The following is a 19,544-nucleotide window of genomic DNA, read 5'->3' as shown; positions in this document are numbered from 1 at the left end:
TAGCATATTTCAGTCACAACTAAATTTTTGGAACCTGTTATGTTTTCATCTACCCTTCACCTCAATCTTTGCATATGTTACTTCCTGATCCATTATTCTAAAGTGGGCTTTCAGTAACTCTGTCACATCATTCTGTTTTATTTGCTTCATAGTATGAATCTCCAACTGATATTTTTTTCCCTTTTGTTTAGTATTAGCTCCTTTGCCATAACATAAATCCCATATGAACAGAGGTCTTTTTTTTTTTCAATCATGCAATCATGATATCTACAAAATTACCTGGAAAATTAAGTGCTTCAACTTGTGTGTTTAATAAATGAATGAGTGAATGTTCTCTATAACTAAAACCCTGTACTTCCTCCATTGTTGTTCAACTAATCTTGATACTCTAATTCTCACTGTAATAGACTATAAAAAGTGTGACAGAAATTACTGATGATCACCAATATTTATGTCCCCTTCTTCCTGGCACAAAGCTACATTCCATATCCCAGTTCACCTTCCTATACTGAGATATGGTCATCTGGCTATTTTACATGATGCATTATAAACAGAAATGATAATTGATATAAATATTCCATACAAAATAATTGCTTTTATTCTTCATTCAGTGGGTGAATAAAGATGAGACTGGGGCTCTTCATGAAAGTTGAACTAAAATATGGAAGAAGCCAGGGACATTGAATGACCAATTAAAGCAGAGACTGCCCCCATCCAGCACCCACACTTCACTGTGATTTGTTTCATGAGCTTTTATGTCATTAAGTTATTGGTGTTTGAGGCATAATTTGTAATAGCAGTTAACCTATCCTGATTAACATAACAGTTTAGTGAGAACATGTGACTTTTACCTCCCCCTCACTAAATTATGAGATTCTTAAGGACTGGTTCAATTTTACATCCTCAGCTCTTAATATAATCATGGATACATTTGGTGTGTCAGGAAACCATGAATAATTGCAATGATATATTTTCAAAATTCTCTCTAAAATATATTTTATGCTCAAATGATACCAAAAGGCCCCTGTCCTAATTCAGTATTTTACAAAGGAGATTTTTAGTGTTTGTATGACATAATAGAAAAAGGACATGTGAGAACAGACAGACCCACTCTGGAAAACTGCTTCTACCACTTACTAACTCTGTGACAGTGAGCAAGTTATTTTTCTTCTGAAAGTCTCAATGTCTTCATCTGTGGGCTGGGCTAATAATTACTATGAGAACTAGAGATATTATACATAATCATATAACAATCACTAGCAAATATACCAATTATAAAATGGAATTGAAAATGATTTTTTTCATAATTACAAGGCAAAAGTGTACCCTCCTCCGTGGACATTGTGAAAGAAAGCAGAGCAGTCTTCATTGGTTGAGTAGTTGAGAAGGTAGTTAGTACTGATAAAATATCTTACATGGGAAGGAAGCTGAACCATTTCCCTGAGATTTTGGTCATGGCCTAATGCTTGTAAGGACTTGGGCAACATGTGCCTTGGTACAATGAAGCTGGCAGTAACTCAAAAGTGATGCAGGCACCCCAGAGCGTTGCCCAGAGCTTAGCCCATTTGAAAGCAGCAGTGACTGACCCTGCCACTGAGAATATTTCTGGGGGGAAAAACAAAACAAAACAAAAACAAAAACAGAAATTTGAGGATTATAAGAACTGAACAATAACAACAAGAAATCCCCAGTCATTCTTTAAAATTCTGTGGTATTGCATTTATTATTTGTAAGTGGATTTTTTTTTCAGGATAATAACAGCAAATCCATCCCTTGGTGGTAAGATTTCATGCTGGAGTTTTCTCTAGAGAGATTTATTTAGAATAAACTTTTGAATCATTTAAGAGAAAACCAGGCAAATCTTGTTGTATTTCCCCCAGGAAATTACCTCATTTCTAAGGGAAAATCGAATGGTACACAGCAGCCAATACTGACTTATTGAAGATGTTATCAAATCCTCTTTCTCTCCTTATAATGATATCAGAGATAGAGACAGGTTATGCTGCTGAGTCTTCAAAGAAGACAGAAATATATACACTACCTAATTTTAACCTGGGGTGGAAATTTTGGGGATGACATGAAATTGGCTTCAGTGTACTATTAGAATCCATGTCCTTGCCCTCAAGAAAGTATGAGAATTAGTTCCTATGTTGCAGTGTGAGCTTATATTTTTAAGACAGACCCAGAGAAAGCCAAGACCAAACAATACTAGCTACAACAATACCAATAGCTTCATCATTGCCTGCCTATGGCATAATCTTCTCAGTTTCAAAATCACTTTCACTGACATTGGTTTAATCCCCCAAGAGGAGCACTGCTAGGTATCATGAGAACCCCATAGAATCACTGCCATGCCCATCAAAGAACTGAGGGTGCAGACTCTAAAGAAATCGGAGATGGTAGTGGAAAGAGACCATCACTCAGGTTTTTTTCTCTCTGGAGTTGATTTCATCATCAGAGAGTGAAGCATGTGATAGTGAAATCCAGGCTAAAGGTAGATGAAGGTACTTCTAAGTTCTTATTTTTTTGTGGGTCAGGATAAAAGTGACAGAAGTTCAATTTGGGAAGATTACATGTGATTGGGCACTGTTTTAAGCTTTTGAGAATTGAAGTACTAGGAAATACAACATAGAGTACTATTAGACTCATTTTCTGATAAGGATAGTGCAGATCAGAGAACTTGATGATTGGATTAAGAATTTAAAAGGGGCTCCGGCTGGTTTTGCTCAGTGGATAGAGCATTGGCTTGTGGACTGAGGGGTCCCAGGTTTGATTCTGGTCAAGGGCACATGCCCTGGTTGCAGGCTTGATCCCCAGGATCATGCAGGAGGCAACCAATCAAAGATTCTGTCTGTCTCATCATTGATGCTTCTATTCTCTATCCTTCTCTTTTCATCTCTGAAATCAATAAAATATATTTTTAAAAAGTATTTATAAGGGGAAAGTGGCAAAATAGGGATAAGAGACCCAGTTGGGAGAACTATATACCATTTTGTTCCACCGGGGAACTTCCTTAATCTTGGGAGGTGGGGGTAGTTTAAGTGTGCTAGGTTATTTCTCATAGCACAGGTCAATAAATAATTTCAACATCTAACAGTATAATTATTTAATTTGATGAAGTGGAATTCATGGCCATAAGAAATAAGAGAAATCAATAAAATTAAAATGATCCTTTCTATATTTAGTGAACACCTACATATGCCAGGCGCTGTGCAAGGTATTACAGAAATATCTTCTTTAATCATTATAACAATTTTCTAATGCAATTATTTTAATCCATGGCTTTGGTTTTTATTTTATGCAATATTAACAGGTGAGTCTACCAAAATAATAATAATGCATGTTTTTGATTACTTTTTGTCCATGGCTAATTATTGGATACATATCTATTTTTTTTAATATATGCAGAATTAAGAATCTAAAAGAAAATAAATCATTGGGTAAAAATATGTTCTAAGCAATAAGAAAAAGTATAGAGTGACACTTTTTAAAATTATTTAAATTTTGGAAATCAAGCAAAGAAAGATAATTAAAAATTAAAACTTATTTTAGATACCTGCATCTCCATGTTCATTAAAACACTACTTAAAATAGCTAAGATATGGAAATGATGTAGGTGGCCATCAATGGATGAATGTATAAATTGTGATAAATACATGGACAGATAGATAAATCTGCACATATACATACTTTTTTTAAAGGCAAGATAAACAAAATGTATAAAAATGGAAAGGAAAAAAATTAAATTATTTTTATTTGTGCATGAGATACTGCTTATGAAAACTCCATGACTCTGCAAAACAACTTCTATAAATAATCAGTGAACTCAGCAAATTCATATGATAAGATTTCTATAAAACTAAAATAAAATATGAATTATATTTTATATGCTAGCAGCAAATAATTGGAAAATAGACCAAAACATCAATTACATTTACAATGGCATATGTTCTTTAAATTATTATTTCCTCAAATACCTTCAACTGCTGAGATAGTAAATAAATAAACAAATAAATATTAAAATAAGTAAAAAATAAATCAAAATGCATTAGAAAGAACCCTGGGCACAAATCCTCTGCTGGATTGATCCCACACTTATCAAGATGACTTTAGAAACACTACTTAAACTCTCCAAAACTCCCATTAAAAAATCCGTATGACAGAATGAATATTATACTAGTATTTATCCACATAATAGGTATATATATTATTAAATATATTTTTATTAATTTCAGAGAGAAGAAGGTTGAGAAAGAGAGAGATAGAAACATCAATGATGAGAGAGAATCATTGATCTGCTTCCTCCTGCATGTCCACTACTATGGATCGAGCCCTCAACCAGGGCATGTGCCCTGACTGGAACTCGGGGAATTGAACCATGACCTTCTGGTTCATAAGTTGACACCACACCACAGAACCACATGGTCCAGGCAATAGGTATGTTGTGTTATTCTTCTTATGAAGTAGGGTGGAGCTTTACAAAAGAATGTATACATGGCGCATAACTTCTTTTGGCAACATAAGGCCCTTGAGATATAATCATAGCTTTATTTATATACTTATGCTTATTAGATTATATGGTACAAATGGAAAATGGTTAATGATCAGGATAAAGATCCACATCTATTGTGAAAGCCAGAATTAAAGGCATCCTGGCTGTTGACTTCAAAAGGCACTGGAATGGAAAGATGAGCAGTGTCACATGAAGCTGTGGCTCAGCTACCCATGGCAATCATCACCCACAGCTCTTCTAACTGCTCTGAAGAGCAATAGATATATTTCATTGAATTTTTGCTGTCAGAACTTGTGGGGAAGGTTGTGCCCTAAGCATATGGGTTAGTGGGAAATAAATGGCATTCATATATAACTTTTGGATTCATATCCCAAGATTAAAATATTGACTGTGTGACCCTGAATGGAAGGTTTGGAATAAGAAAGAGATATCAACTTCTAGCAGAATCTCTCTGTGGCCTTGGAGAATAATAGCTTGACCTTCAGTGACATGCAGAGTTTTTTATTCACTTCAGCTAAAAAACGACACCTTGCACATTTGCAGATAAAAGACTTCATCATGCTAATGGTCCTAAAGGAAGCTATGGGATTACTAAAACCTTTTTAAATTTTATTTCATTTTTTAAGAGTAACTGAGAAAAGGGATACTTTATAAATATAGGACCTGGCATTTAAATTTTCCAACATTGTTTTTGCCATAATCTGGCATCCCTTAGTTTATCCTTAATCAGAATATATGAAACCTTAACAATGTGCTAAATGTACTACGGGGCCATGTTTTTCTCTCCATTTCTGCTTCTGGTTTGCACACTTCCAACCAATATTTGTCTGGTTTGCACACTTCCAACCAATATTTGTCTTAATTGGCAGTGTCATCCATCATGAAATATCTGGCCCTGCCTCTCGGCTGCTTAATTCCTTTAGCCGGAATCATGCAGCTACAGGATGTATTTAATGTTCTTAGCAAGTTTCTATAAGATCTGCCAGGACCTTCTCCAACTGTCCAGAGTAACATTTAGTAACCACTTCAAATCTTCCAGGCACTGTGCTAAGCCCCTTATATGAATTATGCCTTTAAAGGTTAACGCCATCTTAGCATGACAGAGAGGCTATTTATGAAATCTAAAAACCAAAACAAATGAACAACAAAATGATACAGAAACAGACTAATAGATACAGAGAACAAGCTGCTGATGAAAAATTACCAGAAGGAAAAGTGGTGGTGGTGGTGTGGTGGTGGTGGTGGGCAGAGATGAAGGGGAATAGAGGTACAAATTTCCACTTATAAAATAAGTCACAGAGATGTAATATACAGCACAGGAAACGTAGTCAATAATATTGAATTAAGTTTGTATAGTGACAGATGGTTACTAGACTTATTGTGGTGTTCACTTCATTAGGTGTATAAATGTTGAATGACTACATTCTATACCTGAACGTAACATAATGCTGTATGTTAAATATATTTGAATATAAAACCCCCAATCTTCTATGAGGAACACTTTTATCATCCACATTTATAGAGGAGGAAATTATAGAGGTTCAGAAATAATAGTTTTACTAAAGTTTCATTGCTAGTCAGTAGTGAAGCTAGGAGCTCAAGATCGCTGTCTTTTCTGGAAGCTCTCCGGCTTTACTCAGTTTGGCTTTGCAACTCCAATCTGCAGTATGTTTTCCCTCCATTTATGAGTTTCCTCCTTTGTACTGGGAACGCACTGTGTTGTCTTCTAAGTAAAGCTTTAGAAACTGAGTATGTTTATTCCAGGACAAAGCAACTAAATCATTCCTATTTTTGTGGATACTTTTAAAAAAGAAATATATTTTTTTAAAATTTGGACTAGGAGTATGATGAAAAATTATGACATTTCAGAAGTAGGAATGTTTCAATAAGGTCTTAAAGAAAGATAAAGCAAGCAGTGGAAAATTAAACTCAGAATTTTGAACAACACTCCTGGATTTTCTAAGTTGGAAAGAACTGAAGTGGGAGAAAGAGAGAGACTGACATTTTTCTAGCAAGTGAGAAGTAAGGGCTGGTAAATGAGTATCAATTATGCATTTGTTATTACTACTCAGTGTCATTACTACACTCTTCATTTGGTATGCTTTTGTCATCCATTTTCTTTATAACAACAAAAAACTTATTTGTAAGGACCTCTGCATATTCACGTTTCACAATGGTGTCTCTTCATCATAGCTTTGCCCACCTGTAAATGCTCCAACTCTGAAAGTTTTCAGAAAGGTAATTTTTAAGACTTGAGTTTGGGGAGGGTGCTATACGTGTTTCATAGAGACGTGGTTTCTGTTTGTTCCTTTATGCTAGTGCTTCATGTTGGGCATACACTTCTTTCTGTTCTCTTCCCTAACACCTAATTGTTCTCGGAGGTTAACCTAGTTGTGATCTTCACTTCTCTCTCATGATCCCACTCACTCTGATCAGGCTTTCCTTCTCTGGGTTCCTATGGCGCCTCACACTTGCATCTCTGATGCATTTCCCCATTGGACGGAAAGCCTCTGTGTTTCAGTGTGAGAAGCACTTCTTTTTCAGTGTTAGTTAATGTGACATAAGAAGTAAGAATATTGACACTGGACACCTTCCAGCTTGGTCCAAACCCTTGCTCTCCCTTTTACTATCTGAAATACTGTTATGCAAATTACTCAACTTCCCTGTGCCTCAGTGCCCTTATCTATAAATGGGAATAACAAAGTATCTACTTCATGGATTGGCTGCCCCAACTTATATAAAGTAATCAGTGGATAATCAGCATGTAGAAGGCACTCAGTGTTATTGAGCTAACTCTCCATTTGACTACCTATTGACAGGAGACACTGAGCAGCAAGCATGACTTCATTTTTTTAGACCTTATTTTCTCCAATGATTAAAAAAAAACAACACAAAAACGAGGGTCTTTGAGTTCTAAAACAGTGGAACATTTTTCTGTTCAAAAAATAAACGAACTGCACAGTATTTCATCTGGACCACTTACAGGGCTTACTGCCTTTCACTTTGTGATACAGCTTTCTGGTATTCCTGTTTTATACATTTCTTGAGCAAGCGGGACCCTTTCATCATTTGTATATCACCTTTATTGGTTCCGAATATGTTGCCTGATGCATAGTAGAAACTCGAATATTTGCTAAATAAAATACATAAATAAATCTGCAGGGAATCAAAAGGACCAGTAAGTCTGGCATTACACAAGGTTAACTGTGATTGTTTTTTCTTCAAATTGGGTGCTATGCCCATGAACCATTGTTAATATCCTTAGAAGTAAGAAACCTTTTAAGTATAAAATATAACTTCCTACATTTCTGTTAGAATTCCAGATACTATCAAATTAAAATATATTCCCATCATCTAAAATCTTAATTTACTGGCACAGTTAAGCACTCAGTGTATATTTATAAGCGTCATTGCCTTCTGGTAGAGATTTGATGATAATTATTCAGGATTACATATTTGCTCTCAAAAAAACTTGCAAGTGTTTAATATCATTCTTCTTCTTTAAGCACCTTTTAAATTTAGTTTTATGATCCATCAGAAGAACCTAATTCTAATAGCAAATGATATATTGTGCTTGTCTGTGTACAATATATTCTGTGCAATATATCCCAAAAAGAAAATATTACTTTTTTGGGGGGCGAGGGGGAGCAATTCATTAAATATCAGAAACCTTCTATTTAATCAGGTATCTAAAAAAAAGTACTCACATGCTTGCACATAAAATTAAAATAAATTTACCCCACTAAAACTTCTAATGAGATCTAATATTTTCTTACTCCATTTAGCAAATCAAAGAACTCATTGCTTAAAATAAAAGTTTATTCTCCTTTTAATAATAATGGTCATTCATTTATGTAAATTAGCTTTTAAACATGTGAAGCTTTTAAAGACCATGTGGACTTAGCCATAAGAACTTACCTTCATATTTTTAAGCACTGTCTCTCTTTGGATTTTGTTTTCTTTTATTTTAGATCCTTGCTTTCCTCACATGCTCTTCCATAAATGGCTTTGAATCAAATCGAGGTTTTTATGACTAAACTCTGAGTTCATAGCCACTAATCTATATAAAATTCTATTTAAAAAAACACACAACAACAACTAACCAGTGTTCTGTTAACTATTTATCCCATGTTCATTATGTAGGTAGGCAATGAGTTCCTTGAGGAAATAAACCTATTGTTATATTCTTATTGCCTAGAACCTAAAAAGGGCTTAATAAGTGTTTGATAGATGAATCGATGTTAATGGATAGAGAGTGATGAACAAAAGGAAGAACAGACAAATTGAGGAATGGAAAAATGACAATGAATGACCAAAATGGATGAAAAGATGTAATCCTACAGATTGGCTTATGGCCTGACACAAAGATAAGGTTGAATTCTTGAATCTACTTCCTCATCTTTTACCCTGGCTTATTCTGCCTGTACAACCATTCGAGAATGTTAATATATCCTGATTATTTTTTACCTACTGTTGTTAATGTATACTTATTTTCATTTCTGGGAGTGCTTAGAGAAAATATTGCTGACATTTAAGTAGTGCTTTAATTCCTCATATATTCTTCCCGATAGTGCATATGACATTTTGTGAGGTAGCATTTTCCCCAGAGCAAGGTTATTTCCCATAGAGTAGGTGATCAAAAAATGTTATATGAATAAGTTAATCAATCAAGAGTGAATGCATGAGGAATCAGTCAAGTAAGCAATCAATCACCTAATCAATGATTGAGTATAGAACTGTGGGTTTAGTTACTAGTTTGTATCTATTTCACATGGTGACTGAGGTACCTAATATTTACTATCCAAGTATGCTTCTGTGGCAGGTATTATGGTAGGCTCTTATGCACACTAATTCATATAAACCTCAACATAACCATGCAAGGTGAGTGTTAGTCCCATCTCAAATATGTGTAAGCAAATGCTCAGAAAGGTTCATTTTAATGACATAAGAAGACAAAGTGACAGATCTCAGATTCTAAACATGTCATTCTCACTCTTCATTGTCTGCTCTTTTCTTGGTATGTGGATTGTAGTATGCCCTTGAAAAATCAAACAAAAACAAAACTATGGGAAAGGCTGACTACTCAGTTACATAGTAGAGGCCTGGTGCACAGATTCGTGCAGCAGTGGGGTCCCTCAGTGTGGCCTGCAGGGATTGGGCCAAAACCCACAGTCCAATGCCTCCTGTTGCTCCTGCCTGCCACTGCCACTCATTCTGGCCCCACTGCACCTGCTGCTGGCTCACACCCAGTCAATCCTGATTGGGAGAGGCTCATGCTGCAGTGGAGCTCGCCAGGCGTGAGCACTGCATTTAGCGCCTGTCAGTCAGCTAAGCGGCACTCCTGCTGTGGTCAGTGCGTGTCATAGCAACCAGTTATTCAATCGCTTAGGCCTTTATATATATAGACTGGAGGTCCAATGCATGAAATTCGTGCAAGAGTAGGCCTTCCTTCCCCCGGCTGCCAGTATCGGTTTCCCTCTAGCACCCGGGACCTGGGCTTCCCTCGCAGCCCCGGCTTCATCTGGAAGATCATCCAGAAGGATGCCCAGTAAATTAGCATATTATGCTTTTATTATTATACAGAACAAGCTTCATCAAATACTAGCCTTAGTTGCCTTCTGAGGAGCTATGGTGCTTGAGCTATGTGTTCCCCCTAAATAACTCAGTGCATCTATCAGCCATAATGTCCTTTATGATAAGTAAAACAATGACATTTTCATGTCATTATTGTCATGAATGTCAGGATTTCCTTCTTTTTTAAGGCTGAATAATATTTCCTTGTATAGATACACCACATTTTAAAATTCATTTACCTACCAACAGATACTTAGGTTGTTTCCAGACCTGAATTATTTTAAATAAAGCTACAATAAATATGAAAGGACAGGTATCTCCTTGAGATATTGATTTCCTTTCCTTTAAAAATATATCCTAAGTGGGATTTTTAAATTACATAGTAGTTTAATTTTTAATTTTTTGAGAAACTTCCATACTGGTTTTCATAATACTGTACAAATTTTCTTCTCACCAACAGTGTACAAGGATTCTATTTACTTTTGTTCATCAGTTTAAGTTGTTCATTATGGTCCACAAATGAGTGAGATAATGTGATATTTATGTTTCATTGGCTGGCTTATTTTGATTAGCATAATGTTCTCCAGTTCCATCTATGCTGTTGCAAATCGTAAGAATTCCTTCTTTGTTACAACAGCGTAGTATTCCATTGTGTAGATGTACCACAGTTTTCTAATACACTCACCTGCTGATGGGCACTTAGGCTCTTTCCAAATCTTAGCTATTCTGAACTGTGCCCCTATGAACATATGAATTCTTATATCCTTTCTGATCAAATAGGTTTTCAATTCCTTGCTCTCTTTCCTTCTTCTGGCAGCTCCATGATGCAAATGTTGGTACATTTAATGTTGTCCCATAGGCTCCTTAAAATATTCTCATTTTTTAAAATTATTTTTTGTTGTTTTTGCTGTTCTCATTGTTTTCTGTTTCCTTATCTTCCAAGTTGCTGGTGTGATCCTCTGCTTCATCTACTGCACTGCTACTCCTATTGTAGTTGAGCCTTGATTGCTGTCAATGGGAGGGTTTACCCCCAGGTCAACTGGCTATGAGAATGGGCAGTGACTACAGCAGAGGATCTGCTGGGATTGACCCCATTAAACAGGACTTGCTTCAGCAGAGCTCTGGTGCTTGCTGAGTATCACTCTTGAGTGTGTTGATCCTGTAGGCAGTTATGTGACAGGATAGCAAAAAGCTAGGAAAAATCCATGGTAGGAGGAACAGGGAAACTAAGATAAGAACATTAAATAACACCAAGCAGTTGGAATAGCTTGCAGCTGACAGGCAAATAACAAGGTGTTATCTTCCCCAAACCAAGGATGCTTTAGAGCAAATGGTGAATGTCTCTCTAAAGACAGCAGAGATGAGGTAAAAAGGGGAAGAAAGCATAATTTTATCTCATCTCACTCCCTAATCAGAAAAGCCAGCAGTCTTAGCCAGGGCTTGGCAAGATGAGTCTCAGGTGCTTCTCACTATTTCTGGGAAAACCACAGCAAACAAAAAGGGGGAACATGTAAATAAATCTGTACCAAAATATTTGGCAGAGGAATTTAAAAATATATAGACAGAGAAGTATATAAGGTAGAAACCTCTCATCCCATTAGCTCCTTGGATTAGCTGAGAGAGTCCATCTGCACATTAAGCCAGATGATAGATTTGCTTGCCTTTCTCCTTTAATATTTGAATGCTTTACTGTCTTAATAAATTACTTTCTTAATAAATTGGCTTTATTACAACACTGTCTGTCACTTGTTTAAATTCATTCCTACAAGCCTGATAACAATCAAGATGAGGACAGCCTTCTCCCTCTAATTCTAGGGCAGTGGTTCTCAACCTGTGGGTCATGACCCCTTTGGGGGTCGAATGACCCTTTCACAGGGGTCACCTAAGACCATCAGAAAACACATATATAATTACATGTTCTTGTGATTAATCACTATGCTTTAATTATGTTCAATTTGTAACAATGAAATTGGGGGTCACCACAATATGTGGAACTGTATTAAAGGGTCGTGGCATTAGGAAGGTTGAGAACCACTGCTCTAGGGGGTTGACCAATAACCTCTCTCTTGTCTCTGTGAGAGATGCCTGAAACAGTTGGGGGGCTTGGGTGGGGTCTGAAGCTGTCCACTAGGTGCAATGGCTCTGGGGTATCCTGGGAGGTGCAGGCTTTGCTTGGGGCCATGAAGCATGAGCTAAAAAGCAATCTTCAGATGGGTGCTACTTGTGCTGGGCTTAGAGATGCCTGGGAGGCCAGTCTGCAAACCAAGGTTGGCTTCTGCTAATGCCAGGTCTGGGGCCACTTAGCAAGAATTACAGGGCACAATGAGCTAATTGCAGTTTGTGACCCTTTGGAAGATAGAGGAAAGTCTGTAGCACGAGCCAAGATAGGCTGTTTGTATGGAAAATCTACTGGAAATGACTTTGTTGGGCTTACAAGTTGGGTGGGATGGGGGTCTCAGGAAATCATCAGGGTGAGGACAACAGTGTTAGCTGTGTTGATAGAGATAGATATAGTACCTGCCTGCTGGCTCTGTGGTGGGACAGCTCAGCAAAGGAACAATGGCCTCTGTCAACTCTTCTGTCGGGAAGAAAGCTGGCATTTAGCACTTGTCCTAAAGCCTAACAATTCAATCCCTTCTCATATGTCACTGGCCCAGGCCTCTTGAGCTGCTGCCACAGTGCTAGAGCTCAGAACAAGGGAGTTCAAGTGAGTCCTTATAGGTCTGTGGTAGGCAGTTAGAAAAACATGAGCAGAGCAAAGACGATGGACCACATACAGAAGATCACTGGGGGAGAAAGTCCTGGGTGCCTAGCAAAGGACAATTGTAGGGTGAGACCTCAACCCCAGGGTGACCTTTCCTACCCTAGCATATTGCTGGTCATGTGGTTTGGACCCTGTGAACTTCCTCTCTAGAGATAATATCTAGGCCTCATATATATTTCAGCTCCAGACCCAGAAAAGCAATGTTAGCATTCTCGATATTTCTTCTCCGTCTTTTTGAAAAAATGTAATTTTATTAAGAGTATTAGAGATTTCCCCATTTTTCCTCTGCCTTCTTCTTTATATCCTTACTAGTGGCCCGGTGCATGGATTTGTGCACATTGAAAGGAAATTAATTAGAAGAAATATTTTAATATCACTATTCACACTTTCTTTATAATAGAAGTGTCAGAGATGAAAGAAAATTAGTAAAATGTATATGAAAATAATATATAAATTGATTAATAAATACACAATAACAACATGATATAACAACAACAAAGACATGATATAAAAACAATTGGGCTCCCTCCTCTCTGGTTCTGGGGTGCATCGCCTGAGAACCACTGCTGCTAAGTCACCACAGCTCAGCAGCTTCTACGTTGAGTGTCTACCATCTGGTGGTCAATGCACATAATATGTACTGTAGGTCAGCCAGTTGGACAGTCACCTAGCCTTTTATATAGAGAGATTTATAGTACTTCTGTTCAGGTGGATTTCAGGCAGTTTTGAATGATGGTTCTCTGTAACTTAGTTGTATTTTTGATGTGGTTATGGGATTATCCTAATACTGAGTTTACCTAGGCCAACACCTTGATTAGAATCCCAAGTTCTCTGTTACTTTGTTTTTAAATATATTTTTATTAATTCTAGAGAGGAAGGGAGAGGAAGAGAAAGAGAGAAACATCAATGATGAGAGAGAATCATTGATTGGCTGCCTCCTACATGCCCCACACTGGGAATTGATCCTGCAACTTGGGCATGTGCCCTGACAGGGAATCTAACTGTGACCACCTGCTTTGTAGGTCAATGCTCAACCAGTTATCTATGCCAGCTGGGCAGGTTCTCTTTTTTAAATATATTTTATTGATTTTTATACAGAAAGGAAGGGAGAGGGAAAGAGAGTTAGAAACATCGATGAGAGAGAAACATCGATTCAGCTGCCTCCTGCACACTCCCTACTGGGTATATAACCACAACCAAGGTACATGCCCTTAACCGGAATCGAACCTGGGACCCTTCAGTCCAAAGGCTGACGCTCTATCCACTGAGCCAAACCGGTTAGGGCAGGTTCTCTTTTCTTTATGTCCTCACCAACACTTGTTACCTTTGCCTTTTTGATAATAGCCATTCTAACACATGTGAGCTGATATTTCATTGTAGCTTTAAATCACATTTCTCTTATGAATAGTGATACTAAACACCTTATCAAATGTATGGTTTGCAAATATTTTTTTCCCCATTCCATAGGTTGTCTCTTCAATCTGTTGATTGTTTCTTTTGCTGTGAAAACTCATTGGTTTTAGAAACATACCAAATTCAGAGGATTAGGAAGATCGAGAAAAAAAGGGAGAAAGAAAAAAAATGGAAGGATGGAAGGAAGGAAGGAAGGAAGGAAGGAAGGAAGGAAGGAAGGAAGGAAGGAAGGAAGGAAGGAAGGAAGGAAGGAACCTACTGGCATCTGCCTTAAAGGTAATAATTCAGATCTTTACAAACATGTAATGTTTCTATTCATTTATTTTCGCATGACAAACTTTTAATTCAGTACTTTATTAAGAAAAAAAATAGCTCATTTACTAATGGGCTATATGTGAAAAAGAACTGCTATAATAAAGCACTTTTAAAGGTGAGGAATCAGCAGTCAGTATAAGAAGGATAAAATATGACTCAAGTGTTTACAATAAGTCAATTACTGTAGTTGGACATTTACATTGGAATAAGTTTTCTGGCAGCTAAGTTAATGAAGTAAAATACTTGGGGGATCATAGCCTTCACTCACAAAAGTCAATAATATGATCATCAGAAGAGACCATTTCTTCCTGGGCCCTAAACTAGAAGAATTTTTTAAAAAATATATTTTATTGATTTTTTACAGAGAGGAAGGGAGAGGGATAGAGAGTTAGAAACACCAATGAGAGAGAAACATCGATCAGCTGCATCCTGCACACCTCCTACTGGGGATATGCCTGCAACCAAGGTACATGCCCTTGACCAGAATCGAACCTGGGACCTTTCAGTCTGCAGGCTGATGCTCTATCCACTGAGCCAAACCAGTTAGGGCTAAACTAGAAGAGTTTTGCCTTGAGCTGTGCCAAAAATGAAACGCAAGAACATGGGCTTTGTGTCACACAGTCCTGAATGAGGCCTTCTTTCCAATATACTTGGACAGATTATTTAACCCTCCTAAGATTAAAAATAATTTATAAGTCTAACATTTAATTATTTTAATTAATTTAGAAGAATATATGAAATACATTTGAAAAGAAAAATAAACAAAAACAAGAAATAAATCCATGTATATCCACATTTAGAAACAAAATATGACAATTACTTTGGAGAGCCCTAGAAGTCTCTCCTGCGACCCATTCCTTTCTCTTCACCCACTCTCAGAAATAATCAAGCTCTTGAATTTGTAGAGTAGCTTTTTTATGGTACTTTAGAGTTTTTACTTATGTATCTTTATTTTTAAATAAGATATTAATTGTTCACATTTTTGAAATTCATATATATGTAATCATACTGAATACATTTTTCTGCAAATTGCCTCTTTAAACCCAACTTCACATTTGAGATTCATGCCTTTGAATACATTTAGCTATAGTTCACTGATTTCCATTACTGTACAGTATTCTGTTGTACGAATATAAGGGAGTTTATTTCACCATTTTACTACAATAACTCTTTGGGTTTCTACCCCCTGCCCCATGGTGTTTTGTTTTGCATTTACCAATAAAAATGCTTCCATGGAAATTCTTATCTATGTTCCTTAAATGTGTGAGTTTGTTTTTAGGGTAAATCCTTGGGAAGCCTATTGCTGTATCAAAAGTATATGGTGCCCTATCACCCCCAACCTGGTCCAATAAACATTAGGGGCTCATATTGGCTTAATCAGAATCCTTAATTTATAAAAATACTCATAAAAAATGTACATGCATTTTTAAATATTTTAGCACTGTCAAATTGTTTTCCAGAACAGCAATGCTAATTTACATTTTGAGTAGCAGACCATTGTTCCACATTTCAGCCAACAGTTCGATATTTTAATTTCTCCAAATCTGGTGGATAAGATATGTGATGTAATTGTCATGGTAATGTGCATTCACCTGACTTCTGATGAAGTTGAGCCTATTTTTATATGCTTATTTCCTATCCAGACTTCTTAACTTCATCTTTAAAGCTCAGTGAAATACTTCATACATGTTTGTTAAAATGATGAATATAGACAATATACCAAACTACCCAAAACAAATCCTGGTAAAGAATTGGTATTTATTACATGTCAATAATCACCCTTAGCCCCTATGCCCCACACAATTAAGAATCACTGATAAAATAAGCAATAATATCCTCCCTTAAGTTTTTTTTTCTTTTAAATTTACTAAGATATTGTTCAAATTTATGCTTATTTAGCACATGTGGACAAACACTCACAGGCACACAAGCACATTCACCTAATTCACTAAAGGCATTTCTGTAAGAAGCTGAAGTTATATTGTCTTATTATATTCATGTTTTACTTTCTAATTTAACAAAAAGAAAGAGGTGAACATTGAATAAATAAAAACTTGGCAAATAGGAAAGTTATTTTTAAAAGTAGTATATCAGAAGCTGTGGCAGTTTGTCTGTTTTATTAACAATTCTCTTAGGGCAGGCTCTGAGCCCAAATCACTATAGAGACATACTCTAAATTGCATTTGGTGAGCATTTAATTTTATGTAAATTACAGAAGTTACAAACATTTATATGTTAGTAAATGCATATATTTTAGTAAAAACAGATCAGCAATGTTTTAAAACTTTCTCCATTCTGTTGGTAGAGCAATTTTGTTTTATAATGACTAATAGACACAAGATAAGTTTCCAGGAAATCAGCAGGGACTCTTTTATCACTTTCCAAAGTTTTGGAGGGATTCCAAGTGAAACTTAGCCAATTTTAGGGATATGAAACTCAATTTAAAAGAGAAGATGATAACCTTCTTTGAGGATTATTCCTAATATTAGAAGTTAGGTATATAAATTGGCTGAAGGATAGTAGATATTCAATAAAAATTAGTAATAATTTATCCAACAATATATTTTTAAATCAGCAGATATTTATTGAGGGTTTGATACATGCTGGCCACTGGGATATGTGAACTATAGGAGAAAATCTTTAACTAAAACAGAAGCCACATATAGTACTGCTACGTACTATCAGCTTTTTCTTAAATTTGACATATGCTGATTGGTTATCAGTATAATGCTCCAGTTATCATAAAATACACATCAACAAAATATAATTTTATTTTTAATTTATTTTTGTTAAGCATATGTTTGAGGCTGGTAAGTCATATTGTAGGGCTGTCCTGTGCATCGTAGCATGTTTAGTGACATTCCTGTTCACTACCTTCCAATGGCATACACACCCCTGGTGAAAATCATATGTCACCAGACATTGCCAAATTTCCTTGAGGGGCAATAGTCATACCCAGTTAAGAATCATTGTGTTAGAAGAAATAGTAGAGTTAAAAGAACAGTAGACTGGGAGTTTGAGGAAGACCTAGGATTAAAACCTGGCTGTGTCTACTATTTCTGCATTTATTTAACCAAGGATAGAATTTAGAGAACAAAGCATATAATAGAGCCATTCTAATGAGATTTCTCAGAAATTGTAGACATTTAATTATGTTTATGAAGCAAGAGAAGAGATAATTTTGTGTTAATCATTATATCACAGCTTCCTAACCCCATATCTGGCCTATAGAAAGAAATATTTATCTGACATATATAGTGATAAACCTGTCAAGTGAATGACATTAGTGAATCTTTGTTTACAAATTTGTTGGTTCACCATTTTCCTTCTTTCTCTTCCCCTTTTATTTTCTTCTCTTCCCCTTTTCTCTTTCCTATCCTTCCCTTCCATTCTTTGTCTTTTCCTCTATTTTTTTTTTAATTTTACTACCAATATAATCAGAAGCCATAATGACAGAGGATATGTAAGCAGCCACAGTTTGTTTCATTTGAGAGACTACTACCCTAAACAAAATCCTTCTTACACTTGGATACTAATGAATGAAATCCATATAACAGAACACAGAGACTTTCATCTAAATACTAGTGGCCCGGTGCATGAAATTCATGCACATTAAAAGGGGATTAGTTAGAGGAAACATTTTAATATTGCTATTGGCCCTTTCTCTATAATAGAAGTGTCAGAGATGAAAGAAAATTAGTAAAATGTATATGAAAATCTTTCTCCTGTCACAGTCTGGGGTGCACCATGGGACCCAGAGTCAAGTCCCTGCCCACCCACATGCACCTCAAAATTGAGTAAGACCCAGACCAGGCTGCCCCACCCCTCAAATTGGGCTAGATCCAGACATGGCCAGTCCCACCCTTGTCAAGCCCTGCCAGGCAAGGTGTGCAGCCTCAGGTCCCCTGTCCAGCCCCACTGGGTGGGGGACACGTCCTGAGGTCCCCTGGCCCGGGGCAAGGGGAGCAGCCTGAGTTTCCCCAGCCCAGCACTGGGGTGGAGGAGCACACCTTGAGGTCCCCCATCAAGTCCCGCCAGGTGGGGGGGTATGGCCTGAGGTCCCCTGTTAAGCCCCACAGCAGGGGACGGGGGGTTGAGGGGCACAGCTTCAGGTCCCTGCTGATTGCTTGTTAAGGCATGTTTTTTTTTTAATATATTTTATTGATTTTTTACAGAGAGGAAGGGAGAGAGATAGAGAGTTAGAAACATCAATGAGAGAGAAACATCGATCAGCTGCCTCCTGCACATCCCCCACTGGGGAAGTGCCCACAACCCAGGTACATGCCCTTGAGCGGAATCGAACCCGGGACCTTTCAGTCCGCAGGCCGACACTCTATCCACTGAGCCAAACCGGTTTCGGCTTGTTAAGGCATGTTACAGGAACTCGGCCTCTGCTGTGGGTGCCGCCATCTTTGTGGCAGAGTGACGGTCAATTTGCATATTCCCTCTTTATTAGATAGGATTAGGAAGTTCATTTTAAATGAAAATATTGTTAAGAAAGGAAACAGTCTAATGATCTGAATATTGTACTCAATTATGTCTATTTCACAGGATTTCTGTTCCAATAAATAAATTAATTTGAACTAAAATCTCTATAAAAATAGAATGTATTTTCTTAAATGTTAATCAAGTGTATGGAACTAATATAAATTATTTTTCAATAATCAACTTAACCCAGGAAATCATAGTATCTTCTTCTGGCCTCTCACTGAGGAAAAAAAAAAAATACTCCCTTCAAAATATTTTTGGCAGGTGGCCATTTAATTTCTGTTATCAACAATTTTTATGTTAGGTTGAGGAACAGTCTAAGGTCCATGAATGGAGCTTCAGGGATATCTCAACACTGATTCTAACCTCCTCACTATTGTTCTTAGCTTGTCATAATATACATATTTAGAAGAATCAAGACTTCCAAATGAAGCTTGTAAATAAGATGAGCTCAACATAAACAAAGATAATAGGAGA

This window comes from Myotis daubentonii, chromosome 9 (genome assembly GCF_963259705.1).
Source record: "Myotis daubentonii chromosome 9, mMyoDau2.1, whole genome shotgun sequence".
NCBI lineage: Eukaryota > Metazoa > Chordata > Mammalia > Chiroptera > Vespertilionidae > Myotis > Myotis daubentonii.
The sequence above is the reverse complement of the archived record's forward strand: the minus strand, read 5'-3'. Positions refer to the sequence as shown.